Source organism: Coregonus clupeaformis, chromosome 28, assembly GCF_020615455.1.
Source record: "Coregonus clupeaformis isolate EN_2021a chromosome 28, ASM2061545v1, whole genome shotgun sequence".
In the NCBI taxonomy this organism is placed as follows: Eukaryota; Metazoa; Chordata; class Actinopteri; order Salmoniformes; family Salmonidae; genus Coregonus; species Coregonus clupeaformis.
In genome coordinates, this window is record NC_059219.1 from 25408966 (window position 1) to 25429936 (window position 20971).

The window sequence follows — 20971 nt, forward strand, 5'->3', positions numbered from 1 at the left end:
CACACACACACACACACACACACACACACACACACACAAAACACACACACACACACACACACACACACACACACAGGGCCTCTTAAGCACCAGTCTCAAGGTGAACCTTTCAGCTACTCAGCCAGCTCCAGCTCCTGGGAGGGTTACAGGTTACAGGTTACAGGTTACAGGGTTACAGGTTACAGGGTTTTAGGGTTACAGGTTACAGGGTTAAGGGTTACAGGTTACAGGGTTAAGGGTTACAGGATTACAGGTTACAGGGTTAAGGGTTACAGGATTACAGGTTACAGGTTACAGGTTACAGGTTACAGGGTTACAGGTTACAGGGTTACAGGGTTAAGGGTTACAGGTTACAGGTTACAGGTTACAGGTTACAGGTTACAGGTTACAGGGTTACAGGTTACAGGGTTAAGGGTTACAGGGTTACAGGGTTAAGGGTTACAGGTTACAGGTTACAGGTTACAGGTTACAGGTTACAGGGTTACAGGTTACAGGGTTACAGGGTTAAGGGTTACAGGTTACAGGTTACAGGTTACAGGGTTACAGGTTACAGGGTTAAGGGTTACAGGTTACAGGTTACAGGTTACAGGGTTACAGGTTACAGGGTTACAGGGTTACAGGTTACAGGGTTACAGGGTTACAGGGTTACAGGTTACAGGGTTAAGGGTTACAGGATTACAGGTTACAGGGTTAAGGGTTACAGGTTACAGGGTTAAGGGTTACAGGATTACAGGTTACAGGGTTAAGGGTTACAGGATTACAGGTTACAGGGTTAAGGGTTACAGGATTACAGGTTACAGGGTTAAGGGTTACAGGATTACAGGTTACAGGGTTAAGGGTTACAGGATTACAGGTTACAGGGTTAAGGGTTACAGGATTACAGGTTACAGGGTTAAGGGTTACAGGATTACAGGTTACAGGGTTAAGGGTTACAGGATTACAGGTTACAGGGTTAAGGGTTACAGGATTACAGGTTACAGGGTTAAGGGTTACAGGATTACAGGTTACAGGGTTAAGGGTTACAGGATTACAGGTTACAGGGTTAAGGGTTACAGGATTACAGGTTACAGGGTTACAGGGTTACAGGATTACAGGTTACAGGGTTAAGGGTTACAGGATTACAGGTTACAGGGTTAAGGGTTACAGGATTACAGGTTACAGGGTTAAGGGTTACAGGATTACAGGTTACAGGGTTACAGGTTACAGGATTACAGGTTACAGGGTTAAGGGTTACAGGATTACAGGTTACAGGGTTAAGGGTTACAGGATTACAGGTTACAGGGTTAAGGGTTACAGGATTACAGGTTACAGGGTTACAGGTTACAGGATTACAGGTTACAGGGTTAAGGGTTACAGGATTACAGGTTACAGGGTTAAGGGTTACAGGATTACAGGTTACAGGGTTAAGGGTTACAGGATTACAGGTTACAGGGTTAAGGGTTACAGGATTACAGGTTACAGGGTTAAGGGTTACAGGATTACAGGTTACAGGGTTACAGGTTACAGGATTACAGGTTACAGGGTTAAGGGTTACAGGATTACAGGTTACAGGGTTAAGGGTTACAGGATTACAGGTTACAGGGTTAAGGGTTACAGGATTACAGGTTACAGGGTTAAGGGTTACAGGATTACAGGTTACAGGGTTAAGGGTTACAGGATTACAGGTTACAGGGTTACAGGATTACAGGATTACAGGTTACAGGGTTACAGGTTACAGCGTTACAGGATTACAGGTTACAGCGTTACAGGTTACAGGTTACAGGATTACAGGTTACAGCGTTACAGGGTTACAGGTTACAGGGTTACAGGGTTACAGGGTTACAGCGTTACAGGTTACAGGTTACAGGGTTTTAGGGTTACAGGTTACAGGGTTAAGGGTTACAGGTTACAGGGTTAAGGGTTACAGGTTACAGGGTTTTAGGGTTACAGGTTACAGGGTTAAGGGTTACAGGTTACAGGGTTAAGGGTTACAGGTTACAACGTTACAGGTTACAGGTTACAGGTTACAGCGTTACAGGTTACAGGTTACAGGGTTAAGTGGTTTACAGGTTACACAGGTTACAGGGTTACAGGTTACAGGGTTAAGGGTTACAGGTTACAGCGTTACAGGTTACAGGTTACAGGGTTTTAGGGTTACAGGTTACAGGGTTAAGGGTTACAGGTTACAGCGTTACAGGTTACAGGTTACAGGGTTTTAGGATTACAGGTTACAGGGTTAAGGGTTACAGGTTACATCGTTACAGGTTACAGGTTACAGGTTACAGGTTACAGGTTACAGGTTACAGGCTTAAGGGTTACAGGTTACAGGGTTACAGGTTACAGGTTACAGGTTACAGGTTACATGGTTGCAGGGTTACAGGTTTACAGGGTTACAGGTTACAGGTTACAGGTTTACAGGTTTACAGGGTTACAGGTTACATGGTTTTAGGGTTACAGGTTTACAGGGTTACAGGTTACAGGTTACAGGTTACAGGTTACAGGTTTACAGGTTTACAGGGTTACAGGTTATAGGGTTGCAGGGTTACAGGTTACAGGGTTGCAGGGTTACAGGTTACAGGGTTACAGGTTACAGGTTACAGGTTTACAGGGTTACAGGTTACAGGGTTTTAGGGTTACAGGTTACAGGGTTGCAGGGTTACAGGTTACAGGGTTACAGGTTACAGGCCTCAGCTCTGTTGGATGGAAAACCATCTCACTGAATTACTACTGTAGACACACATTCAGCATTCACAAACAAGCAAACCCATCTCACAGACTGGGGATAACTACACACACACACACACACATGCACACACAGATTGGAGAGAACTCCACACACTCAGCATTCAGACACAGTGAAACACATCCCCACACACACTCTCAGTATTTCTAAAACAGACCACAGTATCTGTGACAGTAGGAATAATAATAGCTTTTACACAGGATGTCATATCTATAATAATAATAATAATATGCCATTTAGCAGACGCTTTTATCCAAAGCGACTTACAGTCATGCGTGCATACATTTTTTTTTTGTATATGGGTGGTCCCGGGGTTCGACCCCACTACCTTGGCGTTACAAGCGCCGTGCTCTACCAGCTGAGCTACAGAGGACCACATATCTCACATAGAGATGCACATAGGCATGACATATCTGGTGTGATAAACATCAGCATACTGGAATGGTCATAGGCATGACATATCTGGTGTGATAAACATCAGCATACTGGAATGTTCATAGGCATGACATATCTGGTGTGATAAACATCAGCATACTGGAATGTTCATAGGCATGACATATCTGGTGTGATAAACATCAGCATACTGGAATGTTCATAGGCATGACATATCTGGTGTGATAAACATCAGCATACTGGAATGTTCATAGTCATGACATATCTGGTGTGATAAACATCAGCATACTGGAATGTTCATAGGCATGACATATCTGGTGTGATAAACATCAGCATACTGGAATGTTCATAGGCATGACATATCTGGTGTGATAAACATCAGCATACTGGAATGTTCATAGTCATGACATATCTGGTGTGATAAACATCAGCATACTGGAATGTTCATAGTCATGACATATCTGGTGTGATAAACATCAGCATACTGGAATGTTCATAGGCATGACATATCTGGTGTGATAAACATCAGCATACTGGAATGTTCATAGGCATGACATATCTGGTGTGATAAACATCAGCATACTGGAATGTTCATAGGCATGACATATCTGGTGTGATAAACATCAGCATACTGGAATGTTCATAGTCATGACATATCTGGTGTGATAAACATCAGCATACTGGAATGTTCATAGGCATGACATATCTGGTGTGATAAACATCAGCATACTGGAATGTTCATAGGCATGACATATCTGGTGTGATAAACATCAGCATACTGGAATGTTCATAGGCATGACATATCTGGTGTGATAAGCATCAGCATACTGGAATGGTCATAGGCATGACATATCTGGTGTGATAAACATCAGCATACTGGAATGTTCATAGGCATGACATATCTGGTGTGATAAACATCAGCATACTGGAATGTTCATAGGCATGACATATCTGGTGTGATAAACATCAGCATACTGGAATGTTCATAGGCATGACATATCTGGTGTGATAAACATCAGCATACTGGAATGTTCATAGGCATGACATATATGGTGTGATAAACATCAGCATACTGGAATGTTCATAGGCATGACATATCTGGTGTGATAAACATCAGCATACTGGAATGTTCATAGGCATGACATATCTGGTGTGATAAACATCAGCATACTGGAATGTTCATAGGCATGACATATCTGGTGTGATAAACATCAGCATACTGGAATGTTCATAGTCATGACATATCTGGTGTGATAAACATCAGCATACTGGAATGTTCATAGGCATGACATATCTGGTGTGATAAACATCAGCATACTGGAATGTTCATAGGCATGACATATCTGGTGTGATAAACATCAGCATACTGGAATGTTCATAGGCATGACATATCTGGTGTGATAAACATCAGCATACTGGAATGTTCATAGGTATGCCATCATTGTGATTTTGAGCAAATATACAGTAGTTCATACCGAACCAATAAAACCCTTTTTAAATGACAAAATCAGCCAATCAAATCAAATTGTATTTGTCACATACACTTGTTTAGCAGATGTTATAGCGGGTGTAGCGAAATGCTTGTGCTTCTAGCTCCGACAGTGCAGTAATATCTAACAAGTAATATCAAACAATTTCACAACATATACCCAATACACACAAATCTAGTAAGGAATGGAATTTAAGAATATCTACATATATAGACAAGCAATGACAGAGCGGCATGGACTAAGATACAGTAGAATATTATAGAATCGAATACAGTATATACATATGAGATGAGTAGTGCAAGATATGTAAACATTATTAAAGTGACTAGTGTTCCATTTCTTAAAGTGGCCAGTGATTTCAATAGGCAGCAGCAGCCTCTAATGTGCTGGTGATGGCTATTTAACAGTCTGATGTTAACATTACTAGTCAGATGTGTAGCACTTCTGCTCTGGTCAACTTCTGGAACAAATTACACACAGCACACCCACAGTGCCATGGCTTCTGGTGGTTGCCATAGATACGGTACGCATTGCCCCCTGAGGAGGGGAGAACTTGAAATGTCTCAAAGCAGAAAGAAAAACAACAACACACTCACTGCCAAAGAATGAGCCTGCCAATCACACGCCCAGAGATGGAAGAGCCTGCCAATCAAACGGCCAGAGATGGAAAAGCCTGCCAATCAAACTCCCGGAGATGGAAGAGCCTGCCAATCAAACGCCCGGAGATGGAAGAGCCTGCCAATCAAACGCCCGGAGATGGAAGAGCCTGCCAATCAAACGCCCAGAGATGGAAGAGCCTGCCAATCAAACGCCCGGAGATGGAAGAGCCTGCCAATCAAACGCCCAGAGACGAAAGAGCCTGTCAATCAAACGCCCGGAGATGGAAGAGCCTGCCAATCAAACGCCCAGAGATGGAAGAGCCTGCCAATCAAATGCCCAGAGATGGAAGAGCCTGCCAATCAAACGCCCAGAGATGGAAGAGCCTGCCAATCAAACACCCAGAGATGGAAGAGCCTGCCAATCAAACGCCCAGAGATGGAAGAGCCTGCCAATCAAACGCCCAGAGATGGAAGAGCCTGCCAATCAAACGCCCGGAGATGGAAGATTGTACTGTTGCCAAGCTGCTATACTCTGTTATTATCTAAAAGGAATCTTGACATTTTGTTGCATGCATTCCAAATGGCACCCTATTCCCTACATATCATAACCCCTGACCTTATACTGTAGTCTTTAGGCCTGGAGACTATCATAACCATTACAGACCTTCTCTGTAGTCTTTAGGCCTGGAGACTATCATAACCATTACAGACCTTATACTGTAGTCTTTAGGCCTGGAGACTATCATAACCATTACAGACCTTATACTGTAGTCTTTAGGCCTGGAGACTATCATAACCATTACAGACCTTATACTGTAGTCTTTAGGCCTGGAGACTATCATAACCACTACAGACCTTATACTGTAGTCTTTAGGCCTGGATACTATCATAACCATTACAGACCTTATACTGTAGTCTTTAGGCCTGGAGACTATCATAACCACTACAGACCTTATACTGTAGTCTTTAGGCCAGGAGACTATCATAACCACTACAGACCTTATACTGTAGTCTTTAGGCCTGGAGACTATCATAACCACTACAGACCTTATACTGTAGTCTTTAGGCCTGGATACTATCATAACCATTACAGACCTTATACTGTAGTCTTTAGGCCTGGAGACTATCATAACCACTACATACCTTATACTGTAGTCTTTAGGCCTGGAGACTATCATAACCTCTACAGACCTTATACTGTAGTCTTTAGGCCTGGAGACTATCATAACCATTACAGACCTTCTCTGTAGTCTTTAGGCCTGGAGACTATCATAACCATTACAGACCTTATACTGTAGTCTTTAGGCCTGGAGACTATCATAACCCCTGACCTTATACTGTAGTCTTTAGGCCTGGAGACTATCATAACCTCTACAGACCTTATACTGTAGTCTTTAGGCCTGGAGACTATCATAACCACTACAGACCTTATACTGTAGCAATGACGTAAATGTTTAGGCCAGGAGACTATCATAACCATTACAGACCTTATACTGTAGTCTTTAGGCCTGGAGACTATCATAACCATTACAGACCTTATACTGTAGTCTTTCGGCCAGGAGACTATCATAACCATTACAGACCTTATACTGTAGTCTTTAGGCCTGGAGACGATCATAACCATTACAGACCTTATACTGTAGTCTTTAGGCCTGGAGACTATCATAACCATTACAGACCTTATACTGTAGTCTTTAGGCCTGGAGACTATCATAACCATTACAGACCTTATATTGTAGTCTTTAGGCCTGGAGACTATCATAACCATTACAGACCTTATACTGTAGTCTTTAGGCCAGGAGACTATCATAACCACTACAGACCTTATACTGTAGTCTTTAGGCCAGGAGACTATCATAACCACTACAGACCTTATACTGTAGTCTTTAGGCCTGGAGACTATCATAACCACTACAGACCTTATACTGTAGTCTTTAGGCCTGGATACTATCATAACCATTACAGACCTTATACTGTAGTCTTTAGGCCTGGAGACTATCATAACCACTACATACCTTATACTGTAGTCTTTAGGCCTGGAGACTATCATAACCTCTACAGACCTTATACTGTAGTCTTTAGGCCTGGAGACTATCATAACCATTACAGACCTTCTCTGTAGTCTTTAGGCCTGGAGACTATCATAACCATTACAGACCTTATACTGTAGTCTTTAGGCCTGGAGACTATCATAACCCCTGACCTTATACTGTAGTCTTTAGGCCTGGAGACTATCATAACCATTACAGACCTTATACTGTAGTCTTTAGGCCTGGAGACTATCATAACCATTACAGCCCCTGACCTTATACCTTAGCCTCACAGTCCCACATGCATGCTCAACTGTCTAGCTGGGTTTGTGTAATGTTTGTGTAATTTAGTGTCAACCCCCAAGCGTGTGCTTTGGGGATTCCAGCCTGGAGAAGGGAGGGAAGGGGGAGGGTTGTAGAGAGGAGAGGAAGGGGGTCTGGCTGTCGTCTGTTCACCCTGGTCTGTGCCTATCTCTCTCTCTCTGACCCGTGTCACGTCTCCAGGGAGTTTGAGAATGAATAGACCCCAGTCAGTAACACATCATAGGGCAACACAACAGAACCCAGTCTCCCCACTGACACAAGGACTTGACGTGAATGTCAGGATTTCCATATTTCTGAATATAGAATTAATGCCACAGAGAGGGAAATATAAAAGCATGAACCCCTGGGATGTTTGAAATGATCGTCTGTTGTTAAGACAGTGTTTTATCTCTTAACTGTAATTAATGTCTCCAGCACCAGCACAATTTTTTATCAATCAGGGAAGATAACAAGATTATTCACATAAGATTATTATTTTGGTTCATGTCTATCTAGATAGTAAATACCCTAAGTAATGCCTTTATTACCCTAATATTCTCAGTAATAAATGTGTACAAAGTGTATCCTTCAAACATGTTCAGTGAGCAAAAGCCGTTCAGGGGACGATTGAGGTAAGGGTTGTTGGCTGGCAGGCAGGACATCTCTCTCAGACTACTCTCTATCTGGCCTAAGCTGTGTTCCAATACTCATACTAACCCCACTAACTGTACTATTTGTGACGTAAATTGAGTATGTAGTATGCTTATTGGTCATAGTATGGATATAGTTAGTATGCCAAAAGTTCCAGGATGTTGTACTACAGTAGGCAAAATTCGAAGTGTACAAGCAGTGGACACTATTTCAGTGCTTTTAGGGCCCATAGTGCAATTGTTCAGAAAATGGACGTGGCTTCACAACATTTTCAGATTTGAAGAAAAAGGCAGAAAATATGCAGCTGAAGTCCGACAAGAGCGGATAAAAATGAATTGCTTTAACTAATTTTGACAAATGTTAAGAACATGTTGAGCAATGTAATAAAAAAAGTAATGACTTTTCAAATAGGTTACGTTGCACGTTATGTTGGCTGACAATTTGTTTTGCTACGCTAGCCTTACGAACCACATAGAATATCGTTACAGCAGTTGCTTGTATGTACCGGTATGTTAACTAGCTACCTAATGTTAGTTGGCTACTAATACATTGAACTTGTCAGTATATTAACTAAATGCCATCTAACTAACTACCCAACATTTATTGACTTGATTATTCACGTAATTCTTAGCTCCCTCCCTCCCTCCCTGGCCTGGTCTTAGTCTCTCTTTGCCAGGCATCAGACAGCAGGCTCCAGGAGAGCCACGAGGGAATAAGACCCAACATGCTAGCTACGCATGCCAGGTTTCTAGACAGGACAGCTGTTGAGGGAGATCATGCCAATCTGCCCCAGCAAACACACACAGATTCTCTCAGAGAACCACAAATGTGTTGTCAAAATGTAGGCACACAGACGAAGGCCACCATACTGTCTGGGCCTAGGGTTCTGTCTGGGGTACTGGCTCACAGACGAAGGCCACCATACTGTCTGGGCCTAGGGTTCTGTCTGGGGTACTGGCTCACAGACGAAGGCCACCATACTGTCTGGGCCTAGGGTTCTGTCTGGGGTACTGGCTCACAGACGAAGGCCACCATACTGTCTGGGCCTAGGGTCCTAGAATACAGACTTTTTACTGTATGAGGGGCACATGTTACTGTATGAGCAGCAGGCCGGGTACTGGGTAGCCACTGGACCTGAAGGTCACTGGCTGGAGGGATGGAGGGGTGGAGGGATGGAGGAATGGAGGAATGGAGGAATGAAACAAACGACTGGTCTTGAGTTGAATTCAGCAAAGACAGAAACAGACACACCCCTGGCTTTACCTGCTAACATGCAATAGGCTAAGTCTGGATGACGGTTCATTCAGAAGAGCTATGGGCTGTTCCATTATAGAACTCCTCTGAGGGTCTCAGGCCATACAGGGCCAAGCAGGGTTAGACACACAGAGCCATAGAACCCAGCCACAGGACCAGTAAAGCTAGGTACACACCCAGACCACCAGGCCAAGCCCTATACCCCCAGCCAAGAGCTATCCCCACAAGACAACCCTTTACCCCCAGACCTATACCCCCAGCCAAGAGCTATCCCCACAAGACAACCCTTTACCCCCAGCCCTATACCCCCAGCCAAGAGCTATCCCATAACCCTTTCCACAGACCTATACCCCCAGCCAAGAGCTATCTCCACAAGACAACCCTTTACCCCCAGCCCTATACCCCCAGCCAAGAGCTATCCCCACAAGACAACCCTTTCCACTTAGAGTGAACCATGCCCTGATGTGGCTAGCTGCCCAGCAGGTTAAGAGCTGCAGGCTTCCCTATTTACACACCCTGGTCCTCACATTGAGTTAACTGTTAACTAACAGACAAGCCTGAAGATACATCGCTATCTACTCCTAATGGCAACTAACTGAAGATACATTGTAGTAACTGAGTAGACGATATGGCAGCACCACAACACATCAGACATTTAGACATATTAGCAGCTGAAAGGTTTCTTACACCTTAAGGCAAATACATTCCTCCATTCAGTTTAGCCATTCATTCCCCGTACTGCAGACCTGTCAGTGTGTTGTTCTGTAGGAGAGCCACAGTATGTAGATGATTGATATGGTTACACTATGAATTGGGGCCTGCTATTACAGAGAAGCATAGAAGACCCAAACGAGTACTGTACTGTACACACAAAAGGTTTAATTCATGTGTGTAGCTACACAATAAGGACATCTTGCTGCCTTTTATGTGGCCCTGCAAGCAATTCTGTGTGAATAAATAGTGAATGAATAGTGGGCCATTTGGACACCATATTAAAAAAGGCTTTTATTTCAGTCTCCACTCTGGCCAACTCAGTAGAACCTGAGTGCTAAAATAAAAACTATTCACTGACGATAAACAAACATAACTACTTACTTTTTGTTAATATGACTATGACAAGTGCGTGTGTGTTTTTGCACGTTCATTGTTTTCCAGATCATTCTGTATGGTGAGCACTAAGCAGATTGAGACAGTGGCTGTCTCTACGTTAAGAACACTGCTTGTGTGTAGGGCTGTATGAGAGCTTTAAAGACTCTATGATATGTCTATATGGATGTATGGAGGACCCCTTCTCATACTCCCCTGGGTCTCCCACTCTGTTTGTTCACGGTTTCCATTCACATGCTAATGCACTGCCCACTGCAGCAGTGTCCACAGAGACTGGTCAGCCACACACACAGAGACACACACACACACCCAGAAACACACACACAGAGGAGAGCCCCACTGGTGTCACAAGGTGGAAGGTCTATTGATTGTTCTCATGTGTGAGTGTCAGCCGCACATGCATGCATGAGGAGCTGCGGATGTATGCAGACACACAGTCACACTCGCGCCCGCACACACACACGTCCGCACACATGCACGCATGCATACACACACACAATAACACAATGCCAAGCATGCGTACCAACAGTGAGACTCTGACTTCAGTTCTCATTCATTTTGACCCATGTATATCATAATGGTCAGGGAGAGTTTGAACACTAAGAACTGTCTTTGATGGGAAAAGTAGTCCCTTTTCTGCCCAGTGACACTGTGGGTAACTGAGACCTCAGGGTCAAGAGCTGGGGAGTGAGCCGGAGCGTCACTTCCAAGATCACTACGCCGTATCCATGGCAACGCTGTGTGGTCTCCGAATTCCTACTCTGTTACCAAGGAGAGGAGACACAAAGAGACACCAACATACCCATCTTCATGTCAACTCTGAGAGGGATTTCAGTCTAAATACAGCTCTCAGACACTCAGCTCTCAGTGAGAAAGCTGGAGTTGGTTTTAGACACTGAAGCACCACTTGACTGAGTCAAAGAAGGCCATGCATGCTAGCCTGAATCTGAGGAGAGCTACATTAGCTACTTTGGACTACAGTAACCAATAATGTGTCACTTCTTCAGGTCTAATGCTTTGACAGTTGCTGTATAAAGAAAATATAAGGGGTAACATTTCTTAAGTAATCCACAGGGAAATATGCCACTATTCACAGAGCGATCACTGGTGTATAAAGTGAAGTATTATTTACAAACACTCATTTGTTCCGCAGACAATAGATAGTTACACTTTCCTTCACATCGGGGGTAAAAAGAGACAGTTTAAGCCTCATGGAAACAGCCCATTCATTTCACAAGTATGAACTGTACGTTTTGTGAAGAAGATATGCCGTTAAGCAAACACCTTCCATTGAGTTACTAAGTCCTGCGGATGTGAGTGAGGATATATTGTCAAACGTATAATAACTTTTCCTCTGCAAGTACAAGGTGAGTCAAGGTATGCTGGTTTTACTGATTGGATCTCTCATGGTCCTGTATGTTGTTTCAATTTGTTTCCACACAGAAAAGCCTTGGCAACCAATGACACCAACACACACACACACTACACCAACACCTCTTGTTAGGAAACCGAGCCTCACAGTGCAAAACCTCACAGTCTCATTGTTGAACTAGGCCTCTGATCATAGCGTGGCTAGCGCCCCAGTTAAAATAAATGACCTCAGCCCTTTCACTAACACACAGCCTGCCTACTAATGGCTGGATGGGGTCAGTCATTCCAGCAGCATCCACACAATCCTCTGGTCTTTCTCTACAGGGCTCTGTCTCTGTTCTGTGGGGCTTTGGGATAGTGCTGATGGTCAGCACACAGACACACTGGCCTCCCCACAGACCTATTGTGAAACCATGACGTTGATGTGCTGGTTCCACTGAAAATGCATAGGGATAGGAAGGGTGGAGGAATGGAGGGATGGAGGGATAGGAAGGGTGGAGGAATGGAGGGATGGAGGGATAGGAAGGGTGGAGGAATGGAGGGATGGAGGGATAGGAAGGGTGGAGGGATGGAGGGATGGAGGGATAGGAAGGGTGGAGGAATGGAGGGATGGGAAGGGTGGAGGAATGGAGGGATGGGAAGGGTGGAGGAATGGAGGGATGGGAAGGGTGGAGGAATGGAGGGATGGGAAGGGTGGAGGAATGGAGGGATGGAGGGATAGGAAGGGTGGAGGAATGGAGGGATGGAGGGATAGGAAGGGTGGAGGAATGGAGGGATAGGAAGGGTGGAGGAATGGAGGGATGGGAAGGGTGGAGGAATGGAGGGATGGAGGGATAGGAAGGGTGGAGGAATGGAGGGATGGAGGGATAGGAAGGGTGGAGGGATGGAGGGATGGAGGTATAGGAAGGGTGGAGGAATGGAGGGATAGGAAGGGTGGAGGAATGGAGGGATGGAGGGATAGGAAGGGTGGAGGAATGGAGGGATGGGAAGGGTGGAGGAATGGAGGGATGGAGGGATAGGAAGGGTGGAGGAATGGAGGGATGGAGGGATAGGAAGGGTGGAGGAATGGAGGGATAGGAAGGGTGGAGGAATGGAGGGATGGAGGGATAGGAAGGGTGGAGGAATGGAGGGATGGAGGGATAGGAAGGGTGGAGGAATGGAGGGATAGGAAGGGTGGAGGAATGGAGGGATGGAGGGATAGGAAGGGTGGAGGAATGGAGGGATGGAGGGATAGGAAGAGTGGAGGAATGGAGGGATGGAGGGATAGGAAGGGTGGAGGAATGGAGGGATGGAGGGATAGGAAGGGTGGAGGAATGGAGGGATGGATGGATAGGAAGGATGGAGAGGTGGAGGGATGGAGGGATGGAGGGATGGATGACCACAGACCACAGATGGTGTCCAACATTTTCTATCAAATCCTAGAGCACTAAAAACAAAACACCATGCCAAATGTCCAACATTTGCTGTTGAAAATCACTAGACAGTTAGGGATTAAACAAAAACAACCAATCAAACCCAAACAAAACAGATATTTCCTTATGGAACCATTTTGCAGAGGGAGTCACAAATCACCTCAACACCTCCACATTGGTTCCTCCCCAGCCAGTCAGGACATTGGTTCCTCCCCACATAGTCAGGATGCATGTGGGAAACCTAAACACGCCAGGGTTGTGGGTTCGATTCCCACAGGGGCTATGAAAAAAAATTATGTATGCACTAACTGTAAGTCGCTCTGGATAAGAGCGTCTGCTAAATGACTAAAAAAAAAACATAACTTCCCCTCCGCTGCTCCTGAAAAGCAGCAGTAGTCCAACCTCCAGCCGTACAGGCACCGAGAGAGAGGAACAAACCTCCTGTCAGAGAGAGAGAAAGCAGGATGGGCTCCTTCCTAATCACTACATAGACTGGGACATCATCACACACCCACTAACCTCAGTGGAGGAGAGTTACGAGATAGGTCTAGTACATTGCATTTTAATTGCAAACAGCTCATCAAATATAGCTTGATGGTGGGATGTGCTGAATTTTTGTCCAGGAGTCAGACCTGGGTTCAAATACAATTTGAAATGGTTTCAAATACTTTAGCTGGGCTTGATGTGAACCCTGTCCATCTGGTACTCCAGACAGGCTAAAGCAGTATTCAAAAGATTTCAAATAGTATCTGAACCCAGGTCTGCCAGGACTCAGACTCATTTGTTTCCCTCAGAGTGGAGCAGAAGAATGCTCCTACCCTCTGCAGTGAGAATGCTCCTACCCTCTGCATTGAGAATGCTCCTAACCTCTGCGGTGAGAAGGCTCCTACCCTCTGCGGTGAGAAGGCTCCTACCCTCTGCGGTGAGAAGGCTCCTACCCTCTGCAGTGAGAATGCTCCTACCTTCTGAAGTGAAAATGCTCCTACCCTCTGCGGTGAGAAGGCTCCTACCCTCTGCAGTGCTAGGTGATGAATCACAGTATCAGTAGGTGTTTGCAGCATGGTGCTACACTGGACTGTGTGTAACAGTCCAGGTATCGAACCTGGAGTCGTCTGTGTGCCTCACAACCATGTTAGACAATGTTAGCCCTCTGAGCTAAAGCCTAGTTATAACTATTAAAAGCTCAGTCAAGGTTACGCATCACGTGAACTTTGTAGTATAGATATGAATGGACTATTAGTGCTTAATAATATCATGATCAGTATCATTAGAGAGTGTGAAAGGAAGGGAAGGAAGGAGGGGATTACTGTATGGGGATTGGGACCTCTCTTCTCTCCAGCCCCCTCTCACACGATCTATCCCCTGATTCCACTCTATCCCCCCTCTCACCCACCTCCACCTCCCTCACCCATCACCTGCCCCCTCACCCACCTCCCTCAGACTACTAATCCTGCTTGATGAACAGATGGAGGGATGAGGGAGAGGGGGATGCCAACTCACACTCGTCCTCCAGGCCGTCCTCCTGTCCTCCTATCCTTACCATCCCCAGCAGAGAGAGAGAGAGAGAGAGAGAGAGAGAGAGAGAGAGAGAGAGAGAGAGAGAGAGAGAGAGAGAGAGAGAGAGAGAGAGAGAGAGAGAGAGATAATGGGGGATGTGTCAGGTTAGACTGTGGATAGAGGACAAGGTCTTTATGTGGAATGACCAGTAATAGCAACATTTAGCATGTCATTACTGTAACCATAAAGGTCTAACAGCTTTGCTCTGAAGGTACCACACACACACACACACACACACACACACACACACACACACTGTGGATGTGGAAGGTGGGTTACTGGTGCCATAGTAACTCATGTCGTTGTTAAATACAGTGACACGCTCCGAGGCTCTGAGGCCATATGTAGCCTATCTGTTCACCAATAGCTTTTACCTTCCAGTGTAATGCCACTGCATATCAATGAAATCCAATGAGATCTCCCCAGATTGGCTGCCGGAATTTATAGCCACCGATCAACATAACACAAAATAGTTGAGAGAGAATGGATATTGATCTTGATTTGGAAACCTGCAGATAAAAGATGGTTGTAAACAGGAACAGATTTCTTAGTGTGTAATTGTTGACGTCAATGTAAGTGAGACACTGACAGCTCGTAATAAAGTGCTACGTTATTTCAGGGAATTCACAATTTATGCATTTAAAAAGATAAATGACTCAATAAAGCACTACTAGTGAAAGCACTGACTCCATAACAGAGAGAAGTATGGTTCATGATTAAAAGCTATTTTTTGTCCTCCAAACCACTGTGCCCTTTAAGGGGAAGGGAATTGGTGCGTACGCTGTAACTGGCATGAAGACATTATAATATTGAAATGCCCACTGAAGCCTGAGGAGTGGCTGGGCCTTCTCTGGTGTGTGTTCACTGAGTAGACCAGATTCACATCAAAGTCATACACTGTGTCATCCTGTAAGTTCATTGGTATCTGATTCTGTTCCCCATGGTGAACACAGACTCCCGAGGGGCACAGCGGTCTAAGACACTGCATCTCAGTGCTTGAGGAGTCACTACAGACCCCCTGGTTCGATTCCAGTCTGTATTACAACCGGCCGTGATTGGGAGTCCCATAGGGCGGCGCACAATTGGCCCAGCGTCGTCCGGGTTTGGCCGGTGTAGGCCGTCATTGTAGATAAGAATTTGTTCTTAACTGACTTGCCTAGTTAAATAAAGGTAAAATAAAAATATATAAAATAAACAGACACACACATGTGCGCAAACACACACACACACACACACACACACACACGCACACACACTGGGCCTGTATGGATCCACCCTACAGGGTTCCTTCTCTGGCTGAGCCCATGGCCACTGATAAGACGACCACAGACAAGTGATGGCCACACAACCAACTACCAGTAACCACCAAACAACCAACCAGCAACCAACCAACAACCAACCAACAACCAACCAGTAACCAACCAACAACCAACCAGCAACCAACCAACAACCAACCAGCAACCAACCAGCAAAAAACCCAACAACCTCTCTTCTGAGAGACTGAGACAAGGCAAGTGCACTCTCAGAAATAAAGATCCATATAGAACAAGTTGTCCCTGTAGGAGAACCCTCTGAAAAAGTTCCATATAGAACCACTTTTCCCTGTAGGAGAACCCTCAGAAAAAGTTCCATATAGAACCATTTGTCCCTGTAGGAGAACCCTCTGAAAAGGTTCCAGATAGAACCATTTGTCCCTGTATGAGAACCCTCTGAAAAAGGCTCCAGATAGAACCCTTACTCTTTTTGGATCACTTTGAACCCTTTTGGGGTTCTCCTACAGTTTTTAGAGGGTTCTCCTACAGGGACAAATGGTTTCCCATAGCACTCTTTCTTTCTGAGAGTGTGGCAACTGGCACTGCAATGAATCCAGAGGCTGTATGTACATACACTGAGTGGACAAAACATTAAGATTAACATGCTCTTTAAATGACATAGACTGACCAGGTGAATCCAGGTGAAAGCTATGATCCCTTATTGGTCACTTGTTAAATCCACTTCAATCAGTGTAGATGAAGGGGAGGAGACAGGTAAAAAAAAAAAAGAGTTTTAAGCCTTGAGACAATTGAGACATGGATTGTGTATGTGTGCCATTCAGAGGGTGAATGGGCAAGACAAAATATTTAAGTGCCTTTGAACGGGGTATGGTAGTAGGTGCCAGGAGCATCGGTTTGTGTCAAGAACTGCAACGCTGCTGGGTTTTTCACGCTCAACAGTTTCCCGTGTGTATCAAGAATGGTCCACCACCCAAAGGACATTCAGCCAACTTGACACAACTGTGGGAAGCGTTGGAGTAAACATGGGTCAGCATCCCTGTGGAACGCTTTTGACACCTTGTAGAGTCCATACCCCGACGAATGACGGCTATTCTGAGGACAAAATGCAACTCAATATTAGGAAGGTGTGCTTTACTCAGTGTATTTGCCAGTAGTTAGGTAAGCCCAATACATACTGTCGTTTGAGAGTGCTGAGAGTAACATATGAAAGTGTAAATACATTAAACAAATACATGTTAAGGAACAGATTGATTCCCCCAACAAATATAATCCATTTCAGCCATGACAGATACTTAAAGGTTGGTCTTACCTGTGGGGATCCAATCAAAAGGGTTTATCCTGCAGTTGGATGTATCCACACACTCTGACTGCTGAGAATGACTTCAGACCTGGAAGACAAATGAATGAGCGTTAGACACAAGCTTGGCCCTCCCACCATAATGTATCTGTTCTGACAGAAAGGAAGAACTAAAGCAGAGCAGGAAAAGGCACAGAGGAATGTAACAAATGCCGTAGTGTAAGGTAGTAAGGGTTGTAAAATGTACAGGGGTATCTAGTTCACATCGCATTGTTCTGCATGCCCTAGAAATCAACTTATTACAGATGTAGGATCTTAATTTGATCCAGTTTACTACAGCAGGGAAATAATCCTGCAGCAACAGGACATTTTAATTATTATGTGGATTCTAATTCATTGTAGAGGTCGATACATTTTCTCGTTAGAGCAAAGTGGAAATTACAAACTTTAGAAGCATTTTTTAAACTCAAATACACTACAAGTTTGTATTTCCTGTTGTGCAGGAAAATTCTCAGCAACTAAAGAGTCATCAAATAAAGATCCTACATCTGTACGTGCAAGAATCTCTTTCACCTGAGTGACAAAAGGACTAAAAATAGAACTTCAAGGGAGCTTAGCTCTCTCATCAAAACAGAAAATCAAAGAGATAATCCAATGGCAAGAAGAAAAGACAAGACACAGGACAGAGTGTGTGCATCTGGGTGTCTTATTATGGTAAAATATCTTGAAAAATATACACACACACACTTCATGACTATGAATACCTTATCATAATTCCCAGTGAAACAAGTCGTTATTTTCCCAATTGTGAGAAAGAACATGACAGACAACAAGCATTTATAACCAGATATTTTTATAAACATATAACAAGGACATTATAACTGTAGTTAGCTCATACAGTAACTTATATAAGTAACCTATACATCTACCCCTTTTTAACTCTCGGTTTGATTAAACCACATCAGAAAAGCCTTCTTCCATTCTCCTGAGATGCGTCATGAATGGCACCCTATTCCCTACATAGTGCACTACTTTGGTCCAGAGCCCTATGGGCCCTGGTCAAAAGTAGTGCACTGCATAGGGAATATGGTGCCATTTGGGATGCAGGCCTCCCCATGAAGCCATCAGCAGCAGCTGCAGAGAAAAGCAAACATGCTCCAACTACACAGGCCTGACCCCAAGCCCTACACCGTTACTATGGAGACAGAGAGAGAGAGAGACAGAGCGAGCGAGAGAGTGGGGTGGGGTGGGAGAGATGGAGAGAGAAAGGGGGAGAGGGAGAGAGAGAGAGAGAGAGAGAGAGAGAGAGAGAGAGAGAGAGAGAGAGAGAGAGAGAGAGAGAGAGAGAAAGAGAGAGATGGGGGAGAAGGAGAGAGAGAGACAGAAAGGCAGAGAGAGAGAGAGAGAGGGGGGGTGAGAGAGACAGAAAGGCAGCGAGAGAGAGAGAGAGAGAGAGAGAGAGAGAGAGAGAGAGAGAGAGAGAGAGAGAGAGAGAGAGAGAGAGAGAGAGAGAGAGAGAGAGAGAGAAAGGCAGAGAGAGAGAAAGGCAGAGAGAGAGAGAGAGAGGGTGGAGGAGGAGAGATGAGGAAGCGAGAGCAGGAGAGAGAGAGAGAACCCGGCATATTAAAAAATAAAAGGGTTGTGTGCGGGAATCAGAGAGAGAGCATGTATTATTGAGTGATAAATCTAAAACCGCTTCATCATCACAGAGCGGGAAGAGAGGAGAGGAGAAAGGAACCGTAGCCACATATGAATGATGCTTTATGGGAAATCCACACACACACACACAGAGAGCCTCCACACAGCTTCCACATCCGCTCTGATCGAGTACTGAGAGCTGAGGACTCGTGCCACATGAAGAAGCCTGGCCATGTGTCTCCCTTCCATCACACACACACATTATATATTATATATCAAGCATAACGTCACATAGGGCCATCATTAACACAAAACTGGCCATTCCTCTCTGGCTAGAGGTGAGGTGAGATGAGGTGAGTGTGTGTGTGTGTGTGTGTGTGTGTGTGTGTGTGTGTGTGTGTGTGTGTGTGTGTGTGTGTGTGTGTGTGTGTGTGTGTGTGTGTGTGTGTGTGCGCATGTGTTCTGTTTATATGATATGAGATACTATAACTACCAGTCTGTAGATCAGCTGCACAACATTAAAGTAGTGGGAATATAGAGGATACTTCACATCTTTCAGAGAGAGAATGAAAACTAATTCAATCTACCAGTCTGTAGATCAGCTGTACAACATTAAAGGTCTACAGTATATGACACTATCAAACTTTCATATTCTCAGAGGACAACAATGAACAGCATACATTTAGAATACAGACACTAAGAATGCATTATTGCCTTGTCTGATGAGAACAAGTCAATTGTAACGTTCAAATTACATAGTGTATTAATGACACAACACTGTATGTAGGCCTAGTCTCATTATGATTTAAGGCAATATTCACCTTGCCGTGTGTGTGTGTGTGTGTGTGTGTGTGTGTGTGTGTGTGTGTGAAGCCTAATCCTATCCTGGCCTTGCTGCTATTCCAGTTTCAACTGTTCTGCCTGCGGTTACGAAACCCCTACCTGTCCCAGACCTGCTGTTTTCAACTCTTAATGATCGGCTATGAAAAGCCAACTGAGAGACCTGAGCCCTAGGACCATACGTCGGGACTACCGGCCGTGGTGACTCCTTGCTGTCCCCAGTCCGCCTGGCCTTGCTGCTATTCCAGTTTCAACTGTTCTGCCTGCGGTTATGGAACCCCTACCTGTCCCAGACCTGCTGTTTTCAACTCTTAATGATCGGCTATGAAAAGCCAACTGAGATTTATTCCTGATTATTATTTGACCATGCTTGTCACTTATGAACATTTTTGAACATCTTGGCATGGTTCTGTTATAATCTTCACCCGGCACAGCCAGAAGAGGACTGGCCACCCCTCATAGCCTGGTTCCTCTCTAGGTTTCTTCCTAGGTTTTCGCCTTTCTAGGGAGTTTTTCCTAGCCACCGTGCTTCTACACCTGCATTACTAGCTGTTTGGGGTTTTAGGCTGGGTTTCTGTACAGCACTTCGAGATATTAGCTGATGTAAGAAGGGCTATATAAAATAAAATTGATTGATTGATTGATATCAGGAAAGTCGCGGCGCTGCCGGTGAACACAGTGTTTCCTCACGCCCAGTCTGTATACCCCTCCTCCCCCCTCTCCCTCTCCCCCCCTCTCCCTCTCTCCCCCACCCCTCCCTGTGCCTGCACTGCACACACACCCCCACCCCTCATTACGCCTGCATCGCACACGCTGGCAGAATAAAAGCAACCCCTTTGTCCCCCAAAATAGGGGGTTAACACACTTCCTGGTGCTCCACACACTGGTAGACAGACAGACAGCACTATGACTGAGAATTGAGACATATAGGCTACTATACTGTCTGAGTATATTATAGCCTACAGAAAGCACGCAATGTGTTAGTTTTATACTCCTGCCAGGTGATTGATAGCGATTTTCATTTGGCATTCAA

General features: G+C 44.8%; 1 protein-coding gene across 9 annotated transcripts in view; it reads right to left on the reverse strand.

The window, feature by feature from the left end:
- The window catches only part of LOC121559112 (neuronal cell adhesion molecule), a 71056-nt gene that overhangs the window by 34455 nt on the left and 15630 nt on the right, over nt 1–20971 (reverse strand). For all 9 annotated transcript variants that reach the window (XM_045208818.1, XM_045208823.1, XM_045208820.1 and 6 more), the window contains exon 2: nt 17473–17551. The gene's annotated coding sequence lies outside the window, so the exon portion shown is untranslated. The remainder of the gene's footprint in view (nt 1–17472; nt 17552–20971) is intronic.